The sequence below is a fragment of the Xenopus laevis genome, chromosome 8L (assembly GCF_017654675.1).
Source record: "Xenopus laevis strain J_2021 chromosome 8L, Xenopus_laevis_v10.1, whole genome shotgun sequence".
NCBI classification, from domain to species: Eukaryota; Metazoa; Chordata; class Amphibia; order Anura; family Pipidae; genus Xenopus; species Xenopus laevis.
The window spans coordinates 118,310,156-118,330,249 of record NC_054385.1 but is presented as its reverse complement, the minus strand read 5'-3'; the positions used below and the strand labels follow the sequence as shown (position 1 = coordinate 118,330,249).

At 44.2% G+C, this 20,094-nt stretch overlaps 1 long non-coding RNA gene across 1 annotated transcript in view; it reads right to left on the bottom strand.

Annotated features, from left to right (window-relative positions):
• The window catches only part of LOC108699355, a 29,646-nt gene extending 9,940 nt beyond the window's left edge, over window positions 1-19,706 (bottom strand). The window contains exon 1 of the long non-coding RNA XR_005963564.1: window positions 19,013-19,706. This is a non-coding gene — a long non-coding RNA (uncharacterized LOC108699355). The remainder of the gene's footprint in view (window positions 1-19,012) is intronic.
• Between the last annotated feature and the right edge of the window lie 388 nt (window positions 19,707-20,094).

The window sequence follows — 20,094 nt, the reverse complement described above, 5'->3', positions numbered from 1 at the left end:
ATTTTCAAACCACTGCCACTTAGCTGTGTGAGCTTGTTCACATTCTGTCTAAATATCAATAATAATACCGTCTCCAGAAACACCACCTGAGTGACGTTTTTCAAGCAGCAATAATATATTCCGTATCCACCACTGCTGTAGTGTATACGTTGACCTTGTAGGCATTATTTGCCCAGTGTGTTCTTCATTTTCAAACCACTCCCATCTAGCTCTGTGAGCTTGTTCACATTCTGTCTAAATATCAATAATAATACCGTCTCCAGAAACACCACCTGAGTTGTTGTTGTTTTTGTTTTAAAAATAATGCCAGGCAAAGGCAGGCCGCCACGCAGAGGCACTAGGGGCCGTGCTGCTATGCTATCCTGTGGCCCTAGGAAATTGCCCAGTTTTAAAAAGGCAATGACCCTGAACTCCCAAAATGCTGAAGAGGTAGTTGACTGGCTTACACAGCACACCCCATCCTCTACCGTTTCTAACTTTACCACAACATCCTCATCCTCCACTGCTATGGGCACCCCACGTAACACTTCCTCCACCACCGGCGCCCCTTCTTCACTGGAGTCAGAGGAGTTATTTTCACATGAGTTTCTTGAACTGAGTGATGCGCAACCATTATTGGCAGAAGAAGATGAAGGAGATGAGGACGTTACACCAGATTTAATTCTGGCAGAGAACACAACAGAGATGGACATAATGAGTGATGACGAGGAGGTCCCCGCTGCTGCTTCCTTCTGTGAGCTGTTAGAAGAAATTGATGCATCTGAGGAGAATGATGATGAGGAGATTGATGTTTTGTGGGTGCCCAGTAGAAGAGAGCAAGAGGAGGATAGTTCAGATGGAGAGACGGAGAGTCAGAGAGGCAGGAGGAGAATAAGACTTAGAAGAAGCAGGGAGGACAGCTCGCAGGGAACAGTAGGGCAACAACATGTATCGGCACCTGTGGTCAGCCGGCCAACGCACCCGCCATTGCCGCCAACGCCGCCGACTTCTATTTTTACCCCCAGATTGCCAGCCTCAAAAAGGTCAGCAGTGTGGGATTTTTTTAATGTGTGTGCCTCTGACAAAAGCGTTGTAATTTGCAATGAGTGCAGTCAGAAACTGAGTCTTGGGAAGCCCAACAGCCACATAGGTACAACTTCTATGCGAAGGCACATGAACGGCAAGCACAAAGCACTTTGGGAGCAACACCTCAAAGGCAACAGGCAAACTAAAAGCCACCCTCCTTCTGGTCCAGCATCTTACTGCTCTACCTCTGCTGTCCTTGACCCGTCTGAACCACCCTCCACTCCGCCTTCCACCTTGACCACCAGTTCCCATTCCCAGTCATCTGCCCCCAGCCAAGTTTCTGTGAGGGCCATGTTTGAGCGTAAGAAGCCAATGTCTGCGAGTCACCCCCTTGCCCGGCGTCTGACAGCTGGCTTGTCCGCACTCTTAGCCCGCCAGCTTTTACCATACCAGCTGGTGGACTCTGAGGCCTTCCGCAAATTTGTAGCAATTGGGACACCGCAGTGGAAGGTACCCAGCCGCAATTTTTTTTCAAAAAAGGGAATACCACACCTGTACCACCATGTGCAGAGCCAAGTCACCGCATCTCTGTCACTTAGTGTTGGGCCAAAGGTCCATATGACTACTGACGCATGGTCCTCCAAGCATGGTCAGGGCAGGTATGTCACTTACACTGCCCACTGGGTGAACTTGGTCATGGCTGGGAAGCAGGAAATGTGTGGCTCAACAACGACAGTGGAGTTGGTGTCACCGCCACGGATTGCACGCGGTTCTGCCACCACCTCTACTCCTCCTTCGCTCTCTACCTCGTCTTCTTCCTCTTCTTCGTCCTCTGCTGCTGGTCCTCCTCCTCCTCCACACCTGTGCACCCCCAGCTCCCCCTAGGCTATTCGACGTGCCAGGTACGCCGTTGTCATGCTGTCTTGGGGATGACGTGCCTGGAAAGCAAAAACCATACCGGATCTGTACTCCTGTCATCTCTGCATGCAGTCACAGGCCGATCGGTGGCTGACCCCACACCAACTGAAGATCGGAAAAGTGGTGTGTGACAATGGAAACAATCTGTTGGCAGCACTGAGACTGGGCAATTTAACACATGTGCCCTGCATGGCACATGTTCTGAATTTAATAGTACAACGTTTTGTCTCAAAGTACCCAGGATTCCAGGACGTTCTCAGGCAGTCCAGAAAGGTGTCGGCCCATTTCAGACGTTCCTACACAGCCATGGCACGCCTTGCTGACATTCAGCAGCGGTACAACATGCCAGTCAGGCGTTTGATTTGCGACAGCCAGACTCGCTGGAATTCAACGCTCCTCATGTTGGAACGTCTGCTGCAACAACAAAGAGCCGTCAACGAATACCTGTTTGAACTGGGTGGTAGGACTGGATCTGCAGAGCTGGGGATTTTTTCCCCCGTTACTGGGTGCTTATGCGCGATGCCTGCAGGCTCATGCGCCCTTTTGAAGAGGTTACAAATATGGTCAGTCGCACCGAAGGCACCATCAGCGACCTAATACCCTTTGCTTTCTTCCTGGAGCGTGCCGTGCGACGAGTGACAGATGAGGCTGTAGACCAGCGTGACGAGGAGCAGGAAGCGCACGATTTCTGGTCGGAATCACCAGAACGAACCCAGGCACCTGCTGCAACGCAGGGAGAGGTGTCAGAAGTGGAGTCAGAGGAGGAAGGTGGCTTTGTGGAGGAGGAGGACCAACAGGAGCAGGCTTCCCAGGGGGCTGGTGGTGACCTTTTGGGGACCCCTGGTCTTGTACGTGGCTGGGGGGAGGAGACCGTGGATGATGCAGTCCTTGATAACGAGGAAGCGGAGATGGATACCTCTGCATCCAACCTTGTGAGAATGGGGTCTTTCATGCTGTCATGCCTGTTGAAGGACCCCCGTATCAAGAGGCTTAAGGAGAAGGACCTGTACTGGGTCGCGACTCTACTAGACCCTCGGTACAAGCATAAAGTGGCAGAAATGTTACCAACATACCACAAGTCTGAAAGGATGCTGCATTTACAAACCAGCCTGCAAAACATGTTGTACAATGCTTTTAAGGGTGATGTCACTTCAGGAACTCATCAACATTCCAGGGGCAGAGGTGCCAGTAATCCTGCCACGAGCGCACCTGCAAGGACAAAGCACTTTGGCCACTCTGTAACGTCAGACATGCAAATGTTTTTCAGCCCAAGGCAGCGGCAGAACCCTTCGGGATCCACCCTCAAAGAACGCCTCGACCGGCAGGTAGCGGACTACCTGGCATTAACTGCAGATATCGACACTCTGAGGAGCGATGAACCCCTGGACTACTGGGTGCGCAGGCTTGATCTGTGGCCAGAGCTGTCACAATTTGCCATGAACCTCTTGTCTTGCCCCGCCTCAAGTGTCCTCTCAGAAAGGACCTTCAGTGCAGCAGGAGGGATTGTAACTGAGAAGAGAACTCGCCTAGGTCACAAAAGTGTGGATTACCTGACCTTTATTAAAATGAATGAGGGGTGGATCTCGGAGGGTTACTGCACGCCGGAAGACTTGTTCTGAGTTTCTGATTCTGACTCCCCATGCAGCTGTCCTTCTCTGCACGCCTCATGACTCCACATACAGCTGTCCTTTAGCGTCCTCCTCCCTCCACCACCGTTACAAACTAGGGTGCAAACCCTACTGGTTTAATTTGAATCCAGGTAAATCCTGAGTTTTTCTGGCCTCTGTGCTTCAGTGGCTGCGACCAAAAAAAACAGAATATTTTCAGCATTTATATGGCATATTTTTTCTGGCCTCTGTGCTTCAGTGGCTGCGACCAAAAAAAACAGAATATTTTCAGCATTTATATGGCATATTTTTCCTGGCCTCTGTGCTTCAGTGGCTGCGACCAAAAAAATTGAATATTTTCAGCATTTATATGGCATATTTTTTCTGGCCTCTGTGCTTCAGTGGCTGCGTCTAAAAAAACTGAATATTTTCAGCATTTATATGGCATATTTTTTCTGGCCTCTGTGCTTCAGTGGCTGTGACAAAAAAATGAATATTTTCAGCATTTATATGGCATATTTTTTCTGGCCTCTGTGCTTCAGTGGCTGCGACTAAAAAAAACAGAATATTTTCAGCATTTATATGGCATATTTTTCCTGGCCTCTGTGCTTCAGTGGCTGCGACCAAAAAAACAGAATATTTTCAGCATTTATATGGCATATTTTTCCTGGCCTCTGTGCTTCAGTGGCTGCGACCAAAAAATTTATATTGTTAGCATTTATATGGCATATTTTTCCTGGCCTCTGTGCTGCAGTGGCTGCGACAAAAATTTTTTTTATATTGTTTGCATTTATATGGCATATTTTTTCTGGCCTCTGTGCTGCAGTGGCTGCGACCAAAAAAAAACAGAATATTTTCAGCATTTATATGGCATATTTTTTTCTGGCCTCTGTGCTTCAGTGTCTGCGACAAAAAAAAATTATATTGTTAGCATTTATATGGCATATTTTTCCTGGCCTCTGTGCTGCAGTGGCTGCGACAAAAAAAAAATTAATATTGTTTGCATTTATATGGCATATTTTTTCTGGCCTCTGTGCTGCAGTGGCTGCCACAAAAAAAAATTAATATTTTCAGCATTTATATGGCATATTGTTTCTGGACTTCTGGTTCAGTGGCTGCGACAAAAAAAACATAATTTTTCAGGAAAGTACACATGCCTAATTTTTCAGGGTTCTGCAACAGTGGCAAAATCGCATCTTTTATGGTCACCGCAGGTGATCAATAAAGTAGACCAAAACTGGGCCCACACTGCAGAATCAGTGTTTTTTTGGTTCACTTCACTGTACATTGAATTACCTCTGCCTGACCGTGCACGTGCGCACAAGCACGGTGACTGCTAAACACACCACTACAGAAATATTGCCACCAACAGGACGAACATCCTGGAGGTGACAAGCAACTAGTAATTAAAAACTATTATTTGCTCACTTGACGGTATCATTCATTAAAGCTCTTTGCGTCTTTTTGCGTTGCAGTAAGCACCGCGTTTCGTCTTTGCGTGTGAACAGGCTGTAACTTTTACACGACTTGATTGGCATGTAGACGCCGGACGTTTTAAAGCATTTTATTACACAGGTTTAGAAATGTAGTGTGATTTCTGCCCTTTACAGCACAAAACGCAGCGCTGTGTCAACAATGGATTTTTTAGAAACATTTTTGCCCTTGATCCCCCTCTGGCATGCCACTGTCCAGGTCGTTGCACCCTTTAAACAACTTTAAAATCATTTTTCTGGCCAGAAATGTCTTTTCTAGCTTTTAAAATTCGCCTTCCCATTGAAGTCTATGGGGTTCGCGACGTTCGCGAACCGTTCGCATTTTTGACGCAAGTTCGCGAATATGTTCGCGAACTTTTTTTCCGACGTTCGCTACATCCCTAGACATTAGTAATAAAAAGTGGTCACTTCAAGCATTTGCACCAACATTTATAATAAAGACGTCCATACAACTTTAAATTACCCGCCCTATGCAAATTGACCTAAGCGCAAGATCAATAGTGAATTTTCGCTAGGCGCAAAAAATGCTATTGCGTCCTCGCTATGAAATGGTCGCACTGCCGAAGTAAAGCTAGCAAAATTCGCCAACGTTCAGTGCTCATGGCGCAGCTTCGCATATTAGTTAATTATAGTAGTGGTAGAGAATTTGTGCCTGGCGAAGTGGTGCGATTTGTGCGAATCGGTTGCTGGCGACAATTCGCCCTTTAGTGAATCTGCCCCTTGGAGTCAGTAAGGATTTTTTCCCCCTCTAAAGCAAACTGGAGAGGCTTCCTCTGGATCAACTAGCAGTGAGGCAGGTTATATATAGACTTAAAGGGATACTGTCATGGGAAAAAACATTTTTTTCAAAACGCACCAGTTAATAGTGCTGCTCCACCAGAATTCTGCACTGAAATCCATTTCTCAAAAGAGCAAACAGATTTTTTATATTCAATTTTGAAATCTGACATGGGGCTAGACATATTGTCAATTTCCCAGCTGCCCCAAGTCATGTGACTTGTGCTCTGATAAACTTCAGTCACTCTTTACTGCTATACTGCAAGTTGGAGTGATATCGCCCCCCTCCCCTTTTCCCCCCAGCAGCCAAACAAAAGAACAATGGTAAGGTAACCAGATAGCAGCTCCCTAACACAAGATAACAGCTGCCTGGTAGATCTAAGAACAACACTCAATAGTAAAAACCCATGTCCCACTGAGACACATTCAGTTACATTGAGAAGGAAAAACAGCAGCCTGCCAGAAAGCATTTCTCTCCTAAAGTGCAGGCACAAGTCACATGACCAGGGGCAGCTGGGAAACTGACAAAATGTCTAGCCCCATGTCAGATTTCAAAATTGAATATAAAAAAATCTGTTTGCTCTTTTGAGAAATGGATTTCAGTGCAGAATTCTGCTGGAGCAGCTCTATTAACTGATGCGTTTTGAAAAAACATGTTTTCCGATGACAAGATCTCTTTAAGGTTGAACTTGATGGACATGTGTCTTTTTTCACCCTAACTTACTATGTTACTCTGAGTGGCTCACTGTTCAGTCCTTTTCATCAGAGAACTTACAAGAGAACAATCTTCTACCTGCAGCTTTCTTGGGTTGATCCAAAAAGTGTCCCTGCTCATACAAGGGCCTTAAACAGCAGCAGCCATAGGTAGGAGAAGATACTTCAAATTCTACTCTTGCTTGTGCAGGCAGCAGATCATTGCCTATATAAATTGGCAGCAATCTTCTCTTTGCCATAATAGTCTTGGGAAGTCCTACAGCAGGTAGGGTTGCCACCTTTTCTGGAAAAAAATACAGACCTTCCTATATATTTATCTTTTTTTCCTATTAATAACATTGGGCTCAACCATCATTTTTACCGGCCAGGCCGGTAAAATACCGGCCAGGTGGCAACCCTATGGCAGGGGAAGATGGTTTCTAAAGTAACAGTGAGGATAACAGACCAGGTTGAACTTATGGTAACATGAGTGTCCTATTGTAAATAAATAATTGGTATCTACAAAATCTGTTTTGCCCATGCCCCACCAAGCATTTCAGGCAATAAATCCTACTTATACTGTGACTCCGTGTTGTCCTTGGACCCTCCTCTGTTGCTTAAAATAAAAGTACAAGAGAACAGTCTCGAGACGTTTGCTGCATTATTATTATGACGACGTTCAGAGGCGAAAATGCTTTTGATGTTTTCATTTACAATAGAGCTATTTTTACTGGTTTATTTACTAGTGCTTTCTTCCTCCGCTTGGTAGGACAAGACTAGAGGCATGTAAGAACTTCAGTCATCATTGTTTAGCTGTTGAGAAGTTCTAGGGCCTCTAAATACTAAACAAGCACCTGTTATATTGTATGGTACACGACATGGGGGTACCTATACTGGCGTAGGTATATGATACCTCTCTGTGCAAAGTTAAAATACATAAATAAAAGTCTATAGGCCCTTTAAATTACAAGTTTAAGAGCAGACAGATAAATGACACTAGATATACATGGGATCGGCCGCAGACCTACTGTGATAATATTTATTTAATTTACATATCAGCTATTACTCAAATAAGTTATTCATGCTGGATGCATACCTCCCAACTGTCCCTTTTTCGGAGGGACAGTCCCTCTTTTGACAGCTCAACCTGCAGTCCCTCATTTGCACTGGAAAATCCCTATTTTCTCTGCAATGAACAGCCCGAAAAAGAAACAAACTTTCTAACTTAATTGGCTTTTAGCAAAGAGCATAGCTAACAGGTGCAAATAAGATACTTTGTAACAATTTTGAGACACAAAAAAAACAGTTAAGATAAGGAGAAATATTTTCAAACTTTCATAACCTGAAAAATGAACACGGTAATTAGGGGGTGTGGTCACAGAAAGGGGCGTGGTTAACATTTTCACTGCGCTACGTGCGGAAAAAAATTTGGTCCCTCTTTTTACTTCCAAAATGTTGGGAGGTATGCTGGATGTAATGCAAGTTCAATGTCTGATGTCCATGGCTCTAGCAATGTGGCACTAAACTTTGTATCTGGGGAATTAGAGTGAGACTTGGAGGAAGTGAACTGTTCTTACATGGACACAACTCCTGCACTTGGAACCTACAATTCTCATCAGCATTTCCAAGGCCAGATAATAGAAAAAAGTCATGTTCTTTTTTATGGACATTCTCGCTGAAAGGGTTGTATAGTTATATGGGCACACTTTGAACCAGCCTAGTGACTCACAGTGCCACATCAGAGTTTTGTTGTCATTATTCTAACTGCAATAGGCCAGTAAAAGATAACTATCTTAGGTCCACGCCCTTCCTTTGCCGGGCCGTTATTTGCCTTGGCCAGACACCTGGAAGCCAAAGTCTGTGCCCTCCCCCCCCCCTTCATTTGGCTTCCATGTGGACAGATGAAAAGCTTAAGATAGGGTCTACTGACAGCCTCCTATCAGATGCATAGTCTTACTGGTACATTCACTTCTGGGGGTCTTTGCACAAAGCAAGGAAGCATTCTCAGCATCCTCTAATTTGTGATTGGCTGACCAGCTCTCAGTTTAATCCTGACCAATCATGGCCTTTCCCTGCTGGAAAGTCTGAGAAACTTCTACTAAGAGATACAAACAACTACATCTGTATACTGTAGCTATAATGGAAAATTAGCAATGTTCTAAATTTTAAGCCTGCGCAGATGTATCCTCTCTTTCACCCTGTTTTATGTATTATAACAACATCCCACTATTACCAAGATGCCCGCACCTCCAGCACTATTAGGGTAAGGCCACACGAGGAGATTCGGGGAGATTTTGTCGCCTGGCAACAGTGAGGCAACTTCGGCGATTATAGAAAACGCATAGCTGCGTGTGCATTAGCGCAGGCGAATTTGCGTTGCAGCCTATGGGGAAAAACGCTGAGGCAGTTCGGGGAGATAGTCGTGAAAGGGTAAACCTGGTCCTAATCCTGGGACCGCGCAAAAGACGAGGCGATTAGTCGCCAGGCGAAAAAAATCTCCTCGAATCTCCTCGTGTGGACTAGCCCTTACTGATGCTGGATTTCTATGTGATTAAAGCATCTAGTCCTATTTTCATTAGATGGAATGATCCATTATCCAGAAAACCCCAGGTCCTGAGCATTCTGGATAAAAGGTCCCATACCTGTACCAAAAAGCCAATTACTACTGCATGGTGTGAGGCCTGTGTCTTATCCAAATGTTCTACTTTCAAGACTAAACTCCTGTTTGGTTTATCTCTCTCTACAAGGTTCTTGACTGTGATCTTGGTTATCCAGGTCATCTCGTCATCTGTTATTTAATAACTATGTGATCAATAACAGTTCCCAAGAGTCATTATAAAGGCCTAGCATATAATGTTCCTAGGTTAGATGTTGAACACTCACTAACGCAACTCAAGGTTCTACCAAACCAGTGGGCTGGAAAGGTGTGAGCATGTAGTAAGCAGTGGCATAACTAGATAGTCCCCAAAATGTCTAGAGGTTGACTTATTTTACCAATATTTACAGGGTCTGCTTCCTCTGTAATCACGCCCCTGGTAGTAATACATACGTTACACGCATCTCATTAGGATGCTATAGGTTTTTAGATTTAAAAATAATAGATGATGATAGATATTGAAAATGACAAGACTGTTGCAGCCGCAGAGTGTTGAGCTTCAGAAAGAGTGTCAGACTTCAGAAAAAGGATTAGCTAAAGGTAACTTAAAGGCATGGATGAGAAACCCGTGTTTATAGGAGGAGGTACAACATGGAACTAGCCGATGTCTTGCGCATTAGACCTTAAATGATGTCTGAGGATAGAGATGACATCTCAAGGACTATATCATGCATAGCTCTGGTACATGGTGATCAAACTGCCAATTCAAGCATGGGACTCACTCAGTGTTCATTCAATAATTATAAAGAGCAGGAGAAGTAGTTGTCAATGTAAAGTGTCAATAGAAGCATGGGCCTAATTTTAAGTTGTACCTCTGAGCAAGAGACCTAACATAGACCTGTCAAACCACATGGATCTTCTGGGAGTCCAGGATTTATACTCTAGACAGGGGTGAAGTTGGGGAGTGACTGGGACATAATCAGACCTGGTCTAGAAGTAAAGGTGCAGGTGCCAAACATGTGCTGTGGTCACATTCGGAGAGTATCAGCCAAAACTTGCAGTGCACTGGGTGCAATATATCTGTATGCATGTGGCTTTAAACACCACCTATTTTTCTTATAATCTGCAGAAAACCAAGCTGTTGAACAAACATGGGGATTTTGTGTTGCTTTGTATAGGTTCATGTTATGAACTCAGATACTGAATAACACATGGCTGGTAGCCAGAGAGGCATACCTTTCTAATCACACCCTTCCAATCGGCATTCCACACAGCAGATACCTGCAGTAATGCATAATAAATCCATGATAAAGCTGCAAAGTACAGTTCTGGTGACAATCATGGAAAATGGCAAAAGGTTTCAATGTCCCCTTCTCGCAATCTGTAAGTTCTGGCAAATGTCAAAGGGACCTCTGTAAGATGCCATAGACATCATTTATTGGCCTTGTTTTGGGCCTCTGTGTACTAAAAATGCCAGGGCTGGAGTCTGGACTTACTGGCAATGTAATGTCTCGGCTGAACTAAAGTGCAAGAATGGCTTGGAAATATCTCACCTAGCAATGGTGATATCGATGAACAGTCTCAAATTATGTGACCCAAATGGGGAGAGGTCTTGGTTATAGCAGAAATTGTCACTTCTGCTTGTCTTCTGTGATTACCTGTTGTATTGAATATTGGCACTAGGGAAGGCTTCAACTTCAACAATTGGCCCATGGCTAAAATAAATGCCAAAATTAGTCAATACTAAGGGGCACATTTACTAAGCTCGAGTGAAGGATTCGAAGTAAAAAGTAAAAAAACTTTTTTGGGTACTTCGACCATCGAATAGGCTACTACGACCTTCGACTATGACTTTGACTCGAACGATTTGAACTAAAAATCGTTTGACTATTCTACCATTCGATAGTCGAAGTACTGTCTCTTTAAAAAAAACTTTAACTACATACTTCGGCTATTTAAACCTACCGAGGTACAATGTTAGCCTATGGGGACCTTCCCCATCAGGTTTTTTTGATTGAAGAAAAATCCTTCGAATCGATTTTCACTTCAATTGATCGATCATAGTATTTGCGGTAAATCCTTCGAATTTGATATTCGAAGGATTTTACTTCAAGGGTCGAATAAGAGGGTTTATTAACCCTCGATATTCGACCCTTAGTAAATGTGCCCCCACATGTAAGAACTGGACCCAAGTGATAAGCTTAAGACATTGGTGCAGACAGGGGGTATGGATAAGTAGGAAGAGGCTGTTTTGCACCAAAGCCCCTTAAATTCTACTCACTGCTTAGTGGGCAAGTTCTAAAGGGGTAGGTGGTAAACCAGGCCAGAACTTTACTACAGCCCTATGATATTAAAGCCACACCAACAATTCCCTTTTTACTTGTAACTTCCTATTCTGCAAAACAAAAGTTCCCAGTTTGCTTTTATTTAAAGGGATTCTGTCTTGATTTTTATGATGTAATTTTTACTTCTAAATTACGCTGTTTACACTGCAAATAATTCACTCTACAAATTAGAATGTAATTCCTGAACCAGAAACTATAGTTTTTTTTGTTGTAATATTGGTGTGTAGGTGCATCTCAGGTTATTTTGCCTGGTCATGTGCTTTCAAGAGACGGCACTGCTTTCTGGCAGGCTGTTGTTTCTCCTACTCAATGTAACTGAATGTGTCGCAGGGGGACCTGGATTTTACTACTGAGTGTTGTTCTACCAGGCAGCTGTTATCTTGTGTTAAAGCTGGCCATACACGGGCCGATAAAAGCTGCCGACAGACCAAGTCGGCAGCTTATTGGCCCATGTGTGGGGCCATCCGACGGGCTTCCCCGATCAATATCTGGCCGAAAGGGTTAAAAATTCTGTTGGATCACGGCCACATCTGTTCGTTGATACGGCCTCCCGATCAGACCGCCCGTATTGCCTGCATTATGATCCAATCATTGGGCCCTAGGGCCCACGATTGGATCTTCCCAATTTCGCCCACCTCAATCTGGGCATATCAGGGAGAGTTCGACTAACGACATTGCCAAATAAGCGGATCTCTGCATGTATGGCCACCTTTAGGGAGCTGCTATCTGGTTACCTTCCCATTGTTCTGTTGTTTTCTGGGGGGGAATGGGAGGGGGCTGATATCACTCCAACTTGCAGTACAGCAGTAAAGAGTGACTGAAGTTTATCAGAGCACGTCACATGACTGGGGCCAGCTGGGAAACTGACAATATGTCTAGCCCCATGTCAGATTTCAAAATTAAATATAAAGCAATATGTTTGCTCTTTTGAGAAACGGATTTCACTGCAGAATTCAGCTGAAACAGCACTATTAACATTTTTGGAAAAACGTTTTTTCCCATGACGGTATTCCTTTAATATTTTTTGTCTTTTTAAGTTGTCTTCTGTCTTGTTTCAGCTCTCATTGGGATGCTGGGAGTTGCAGCACAACAACAGCTGAACAGTTAAAGCTTGGTTGGACAACTGTTGCAGAATATATGTCCTTTGTGTTTTTCTCTGTGCCCTATCCGCAAGGAACCCCTCTAAACTTGGGGCGTGGGGCAAATTCCCTTTCTGTTGTGCCCTAAACCAGCAATGAAATGGGACAATCAAAGATCACCATGATAACATTTATCCTGACTAGTTATTTATTGCTCTATCTAGGAACCAGGAAGCAAATCCATCTCAGGGCATCAGAGGAGGAGTCATAGATAAATCAGATGAAATGGGAGGGGCTTGCTGAGAGAGAATGGAGGGGCACATAATCCAACTGTATTTAGGGCAATGTGAACTCCCAGTGGCACAAGCTCCAAGATAATATGCCAACTACACTGCTCTAAGGTGCTGAATATTAAAAGAAGTTTTTTTTGTATGATTTTCAGTATAATAAAATGATCTGCCACTTGCTTGCAGCATGGCACCATTACTTTTGATCCCATGATGTGACTGAGCTGTGGGTGTAAATTTGCTGACCCAGGTTTAATGGCATTGCAATAACAGAACACATGTAGGAGTTGGACTTACAGTAAGAGCTGGTAGGTGTTTTTGTAGAACGTATGACAAGATGTCTAGTATGTCCAAGCTTAGTGATTTAGCACAGAGGTCGTTAAACATGCCGGAACCTGACTAGAGAAACCCAAGAGTCTGCGTGGGCCTATAAAGTACAAGCATAAGATGAGCCCTCCAACAAGCTGAAGGTGACATGTCCGTGACAAGCTCAGCCATAGATCCACTTTTGTATGTATTGCATACAGCTGAGGGATCTGTCTGGCACCTGCCATTACCATTCACTGTCTGAAATTACTCTCATAAAAAGATCAGTAGGAAGATAGTAAAGGTGAAAGAAGAGACAAGTCTATCAAGTTCAGCATTTCCAAACACTCAGCAAACCGATACAGGGTAAGGCACACAAACCCCCCAAAAGAGAAATGGCAATTTGGATGGGGAATATATTATTACTGACCCCCAAAGTGATTGTTGTTCTAATTGCATGCACCTTATTGGGAAACAAAATTGTAATGGGCCAGTGAGTTTACTTTATCCAGTCAATCCTAAAATCAGTCAGTCCATAATCATCTTCAATACACATACAAAAAACACCCGGGACCATCAAGCAAATAAACCAAATTCATTTGATAGCAGATGGCATATGTTGATGAATGATAAAAATATTGGGCCTTGCTATACACCCATCTGATAGGATAGCAAATATAGCATGTAGAGATGGTGCCTATAGTAACAGTGGGATAATAGCCTCTGGGAAGGGAGTATGACTGTGGGATAGCAGGTATAGTAGGGAGAGATGGTGCCTATAGTAACAGTGGGATAATAGTCTCTGGGAAGGGAGTGTGACTGTGAGATAGCAGATATAGTAGGGAGAGATGGTGCCTATAGTAACAGTGGGATAATAGTCTCTGGGAAGGGAGTGTGACTGTGGGATAGTAGGTATAGTAGGGAGAGATGGTGCCTATAGTAACAGTGGGATAATAGTCTCTGGGAAGGGAGTGTGACTGTGAGATAGCAGATATAGTAGGGAGAGATGGTGCCTATAGTAACAGTGGATAATAGTCTCTGGGAAGGGAGTGTGACTGTGGGATAGTAGGTATAGTAGGGAGAGATGGTGCCTATAGTAACAGTGGGATAATAGTCTCTGGGAAGGGAGTGTGACTGTGAGATAGCAGATATAGTAGGGAGAGATGGTGCCTATAGTAACAGTGGATAATAGTCTCTGGGAAGGGAGTGTGACTGTGGGATAGCAGGTATAGTAGGGAGAGATGGTGCCTATAGTAACAGTGGATAATAGTCTCTGGGAAGGGAGTGTGACTGTGGGATAGCAGGTATAGTAGGGAGAGATGGTGTCTATAGTAACAGTGGGATAATAGTCTCTGGGAAGGGAGTGTGACTGTGAGATAGCAGATATAGTAGGGAGAGATGGTGCCTATAGTAACAGTGGATAATAGTCTCTGGGAAGGGAGTGTGACTGTGGGATAGCAGGTATAGTAGGGAGAGATGGTGCCTATAGTAACAGTGGGATAATAGTCTCTGGGAAGGGAGTGTGACTGTGGGATAGCAGGTATAGTAGGGAGAGATGGTGCCTATAGTAACAGTGGGATAATAGTCTCTGGGAAGGGAGTGTGACTGTGAGATAGCAGATATAGTAGGGAGAGATGGTGCCTATAGTAACAGTGGATAATAGTCTCTGGGAAGGGAGTGTGACTGTGGGATAGCAGGTATAGTAGGGAGAGATGGTGTCTATAGTAACAGTGGGATAATAGTCTCTGGGAAGGGAGTGTGACTGTGGGATAGCAGGAATAGTAGGGAGAGATGGTGTCTATAGTAACAGTGGATAATAGTCTCTGGGAAGGGAGTGTGACTGTGGGATAGCAGGTATAGTAGGGAGAGATGGTGCCTATAGTAACAGTGGGATAATAGTCTCTGGGAAGGGAGTGTGACTGTGGGATAGCAGGTATAGTAGGGAGAGATGGTGTCTATAGTAACAGTGGGATAATAGTCTCTGGGAAGGGAGTGTGACTGTGGGATAGCAGGTATAGTAGGGAGAGATGGTGCCTATAGTAACAGTGGATAATAGTCTCTGGGAAGGGAGTGTGACTGTGAGATAGCAGGTATAGTAGGGAGAGATGGTGCCTATAGTAACAGTGGATAATAGTCTCTAGGAAGGGAGTGTGGCTGTGGGATAGCAGGTATAGTAGGGAGAGATGGTGTCTATAGTAACAGTGGATAATAGTCTCTGGGAAGGGAGTGTGACTGTGGGATAGCAGGTATAGTAGGGAGAGATGGTGTCTATAGTAACAGTGGATAATAGTCTCTGGGAAGGGAGTGTGACTGTGGGATAGCAGGTATAGTAGGGAGAGATGGTGCCTATAGTAACAGTGGATAATAGTCTCTGGGAAGGGAGTGTGACTGTGGGATAGCAGGTATAGTAGGGAGAGATGGTGCCTATAGTAACAGTGGGATAATAGTCTCTGGGAAGGGAGTGTGACTGTGGGATAGCAGGTATAGTAGGGAGAGATGGTGTCTATAGTAACAGTGGGATAATAGTCTCTGGGAAGGGAGTGTGACTATCCATCCCAGTTTTTACACACAAAAAAAACCTATTTGATAGCAAATGACGATGATGAATTCTGAGTAAGCCATAGATAATAAGATATGGAACTGTAACAATATTGTTCTGCTAAGTTCCAGCGAATTCTGGTTTTGCAGAAGTTCCGTGATTAGATAACGCTTAACTGTAGATGTGATGATTACAGCACATTTCTTTAATCACAAAGGTTTTGCACATAACATGAGTATATAAAGATTATGGGGCAACATTTTATTATATAAATAACGTGCAGTTTGCCCGGGATCAGTAACCCCCAACTACCTAACAACAAGTAGCAGTCCCTTACACTTCGTACCAGCTGTAAAAATGTAAAACTATTTTGCTTTAAAACTGCTTAACTTTAAAACCTGTGCAGTTATGGTTCTTATATGGTAATATCCATATCAGAGCAGATAGCAGTCTGGCCAAATGGAAAATTTCATAAGCTAAGGACCATAATAACCCCACTCTTAGTTTAAAGGGTAAGCAGAAGTAGTCAGCACAACAGATCTCCAGCTTCCAACACAGTGCAACATTCCCCACTAGCCACTCTCCACTTTTATGTACAGACAATTTTGAATTGGAACACCACCACTACATTTCTTTAAATGAAAAACACCTTTAATGCATCATTTTGCAGGCATTATAGCAACATTTCAGGCTGTCCTTGGCCCTTTATCAAGCTGGCTTGGTTTAAAGGGGTGCAACTTTATGCAGGGGCACAAGATTATGTCTAAGGAGGTTTTTATTTATCCAGATTATGATATACAGTAACGAGCAGTGATAAGTCACTGATTTACTGCTCTTCCAAGAGGCTTCTTCAGTTCAATGGAGTGGCAGGGAATTTCCCAGCATTTAAAATCACTAAGGGTAATGCAGTCACCACATCCAATCACAAAGGTTAATTGTAGATTACACGAGTGTAGGAGGGTAAAGGTTTTGCTCACCTTTACTTCAGACAGTCCCCGTTAGGCTTATACAGCTAGACCTCAGTGGGAGGAGACAGTGTTAGGAGATATTTGTAATATCTCAGTATAAGAGTGAGAGTCCGGATCAGAATAGCTAGTTGAGCAGCATGAGGCTCCAGTGAGGATGCCAGAATGTTTAGCACCCTGTTGTGCCACCCACTGGCTCTGCTGTGGTTTGAACCTGGGACTATCTGATTTTTGGCTGCTCAATTTAACCGCTAGGCTGGTAGAGCAGCCAGCATGGGTTAATCTCCCTTCCACCCATTTCCTTGGTTTCATTATTTCACCCCAGCAACCTTACTGGTTGGATATGGTCAGCCAATCAGGGCTAAACCTGTCCTTTATATGGCTAGCCTTCCTCAAAGCCCACTCTTGCTTTAATCCTGCACCCTACCTTTTGTTTGTGCCTCTGTTCCCTTGTTCACTTGTGCTCCAGCCTAGTATCCAGTCCTGATCCAGTCCCATCCTCATCGTGTGTTCTGTCCTGCTTCACCCTGTTCCAGTCCTGTTCATCACCTGCTTAATCCCTTTCCTGCCTGATCTGGATTCTTTGCCCATGTCACCCTGTTCTTGATCCTGTTCCTGCATCACCCCTTCTTGTCTGTGTGCACAGTAGCAGCTCCTCGCCTGAAGGACTCACTCCCTTTCTTTTAGCAATCCATTACACCTGTCTGTATAGGGACTCAAGCAGTAAGGCTCAGGAATACAAAATTCCTGGAGTAAGGCCCCACTGTGAGCATCTGCTAGGGCTGGGAACAGGGTGGGATTGGCCTGCCATGACCCCGGGAAAAAACCCGATGGGCCCCATCCTTGGTGGGCCCCTATGCCCTTGCTTTAGTTAATATGCGACTTGTGGTAGCTTAATAAAATACTGTGCGGTCCATGGAACGTGAACACATATGCGGCGCAGCGGCAGTGTGGGCATCACTACAATCAGTAAATGGCATCTGTAAATGGCAGTGGGACCAAAGCCTCCCTGCCGTGTCAATCACTTCTCTTCCGCCCATATAGTTAGGTGTTGGTTGGAGTCGAGGCTGCTATCACGTGAGCGTTGAGCCTGCTAGATTCTGGGCAGGGTATAGCAGCCACGGGCGATGCACCAATGAGGCAAGTTAAAAAACTTGCCTCAGGTAGCAGCACCAGGCGGGTTACCATTGGGTCAAAATGCTGCTCCTGATACCTTTAAGAGACGAATTTCCGTTTTTTAAACCAGAAATGTGACTTTTCTAGTGCGTACTATTGCGCTCTCCGTACTGGCACTGCGACTGCCCCTGACCCCTACGTAGCAAAGGTAAGAGGGCGGCATTGCAAGAGACGCCTCAGAAACACAGCTGATAGCAGCAAAAACATGTATAAAACAGCAAGTACAATATGGCTGGGAAGCTTCATTGATGACCCCATTGCCTTTTGCTTCCACTTCACTATTTTCTCCTGATCCTGTTCTGAAACTCCTCTCACATCCTGAAACATGCAAGGCCAAGTACCTGTATGGCCCATTTTCAATTTAAAACACAGCTGAATTCACTTCAGATTAATGTTATTTTAGCCCTAAGGTACACTATAAGGACACATCCTTGAGAAACCAAAGCAGGTCATGCCAATGGCAAGGAATGCCTGTAGGTAGAACGTATGGACCCCGGTGAGATACTCATCATCACTAGGAATGTAAAACAGTCTTAACTTGAGCTATAGGCATGTACAAAGTTTAGATGAGGGATCTAGATGCCCTTTAAATGTAAAAATAAGTATTTGCATGCTGTAACTTGTCCATGTTTTGTACCTTACTGGTCCTTACTCATCTCTACTGCTTCATGATTGGCTGATGTATATAGTAATAGCCACACTGTTAAAATGTCCAACCTTGGAGAGTATAATTATAGTAATTATCTGCTGATGATGCAATGTAGGATGAGTGATAATAACTATACATGGTGATCACAACTGAGCAATATCTCCTGCACCCTGAAGAGGAAGCCTGAGTTGCACGAGGTTCTATAGGGAGTGCAGTGTTGAGAGAAGAGATTTGGTGCTGCTCTAACCTCCCATTCCCTTGGCCTACATGTTAACCACAAGGTTTGCAGGGGCGGCTATTTCTTTCACAATGACGTGAGTGAAAGGGATAAGCCTTCTCCTCTTGGATCTCGCAATGGTAACACAATCCTATGAGCTAACTGGAAACTTCATAAATACAAAAACAGGAGAAGCAGTGGCGCCTGTGGTAATACGAGCCAAACTATCAATAGTTCCCACAGACACACTACAACAACTGCAATATGAACTATCAGGGTATTTATAGTTGTCAGTTTGTGTGAGAGATATAAAGAAATGTGTCAGCATCTCACAGGCACATTGCAAGTGTCTCTTCTTACCAGCCATGACAGGCGGGGGAAGTCTCCATTGTGTTGTCAAATGGTTGATGAAAACGGAAGTCCAAGCCGATTGTACCTGCTGCAAGTCCCAAGAGAGAGGAGGAAGAACAAGGGATAAAGGACAGAACATGGTTAGGGTTACCTTTACAATTGTCACCGAAAAGATCAAACATTTGCTAAAATTAACCCAAGACAAAGATTGGTCAACCAAAGAACACGAGCGAGATGTTAAAAGTGTCAGGGCTATAAATAAATTAAGGATAATAATAAAGATGTCATCGGCGTGGATTCTTGAGAAATAAAATCTTAGAGAAAGGTCAGAAGTAGTCTCTATGAAGGCAGGACAATTTAAAAATTGATAGCAGAAGCCAAATGAAAGGTGGGATATTTTAAACATGGAGCTTTTCTAGCATATATCACAAGGTTTTTTGAGGATCTGGAATCTCTGGATATTAAACTGAGGCGCAATTTTGTCAAACGAGTGGCCCACATTGAGGTGACAGATATCGAGCTGATCCGATCGTTAGCCCTAGGCCCAACGATCGGATCATAATGTAGGCAATACTGGTGGTTGGATAGCGGGACCGCATCAACAGACAGATGTGCCCGCAATCCGACTGCATTTTTAACCCTGCCCGATCGACATTTGTCTGACTTTTGGCCAGATATCAATCAGGGAAGCCCGTTGGAGGGACCCACGCACGGCCTAATAAGTCCATCAAGTTCAACCCCTCCAAATGAAAACCCAGCATCCATACACACACCTCTCCCTACTTTTAATTAAATTCTATATACCCATACCTATACTAACTACAGAGCTTAGTATCACAATAGCCTTTGATATTATGTCTGTCCAAGAAATCATCCAAGTCATTCTTATAGTCATTAACTGAATCAGCATCACAACATCACCCGGCAGTGCATTCCACAACCTCACTGTCCTGACTGTGAAGAACCCTCTACGTTGCTTCAAATGAAAGTTCTTTTCTTCTAGTCTGAAGGGGAGGTCTCTGGTACGGTGATCCTCTTTATGGGTAAAAAGGTCCCCTGCTATTTGTCTATAATGTCCTCTAATGTACTTG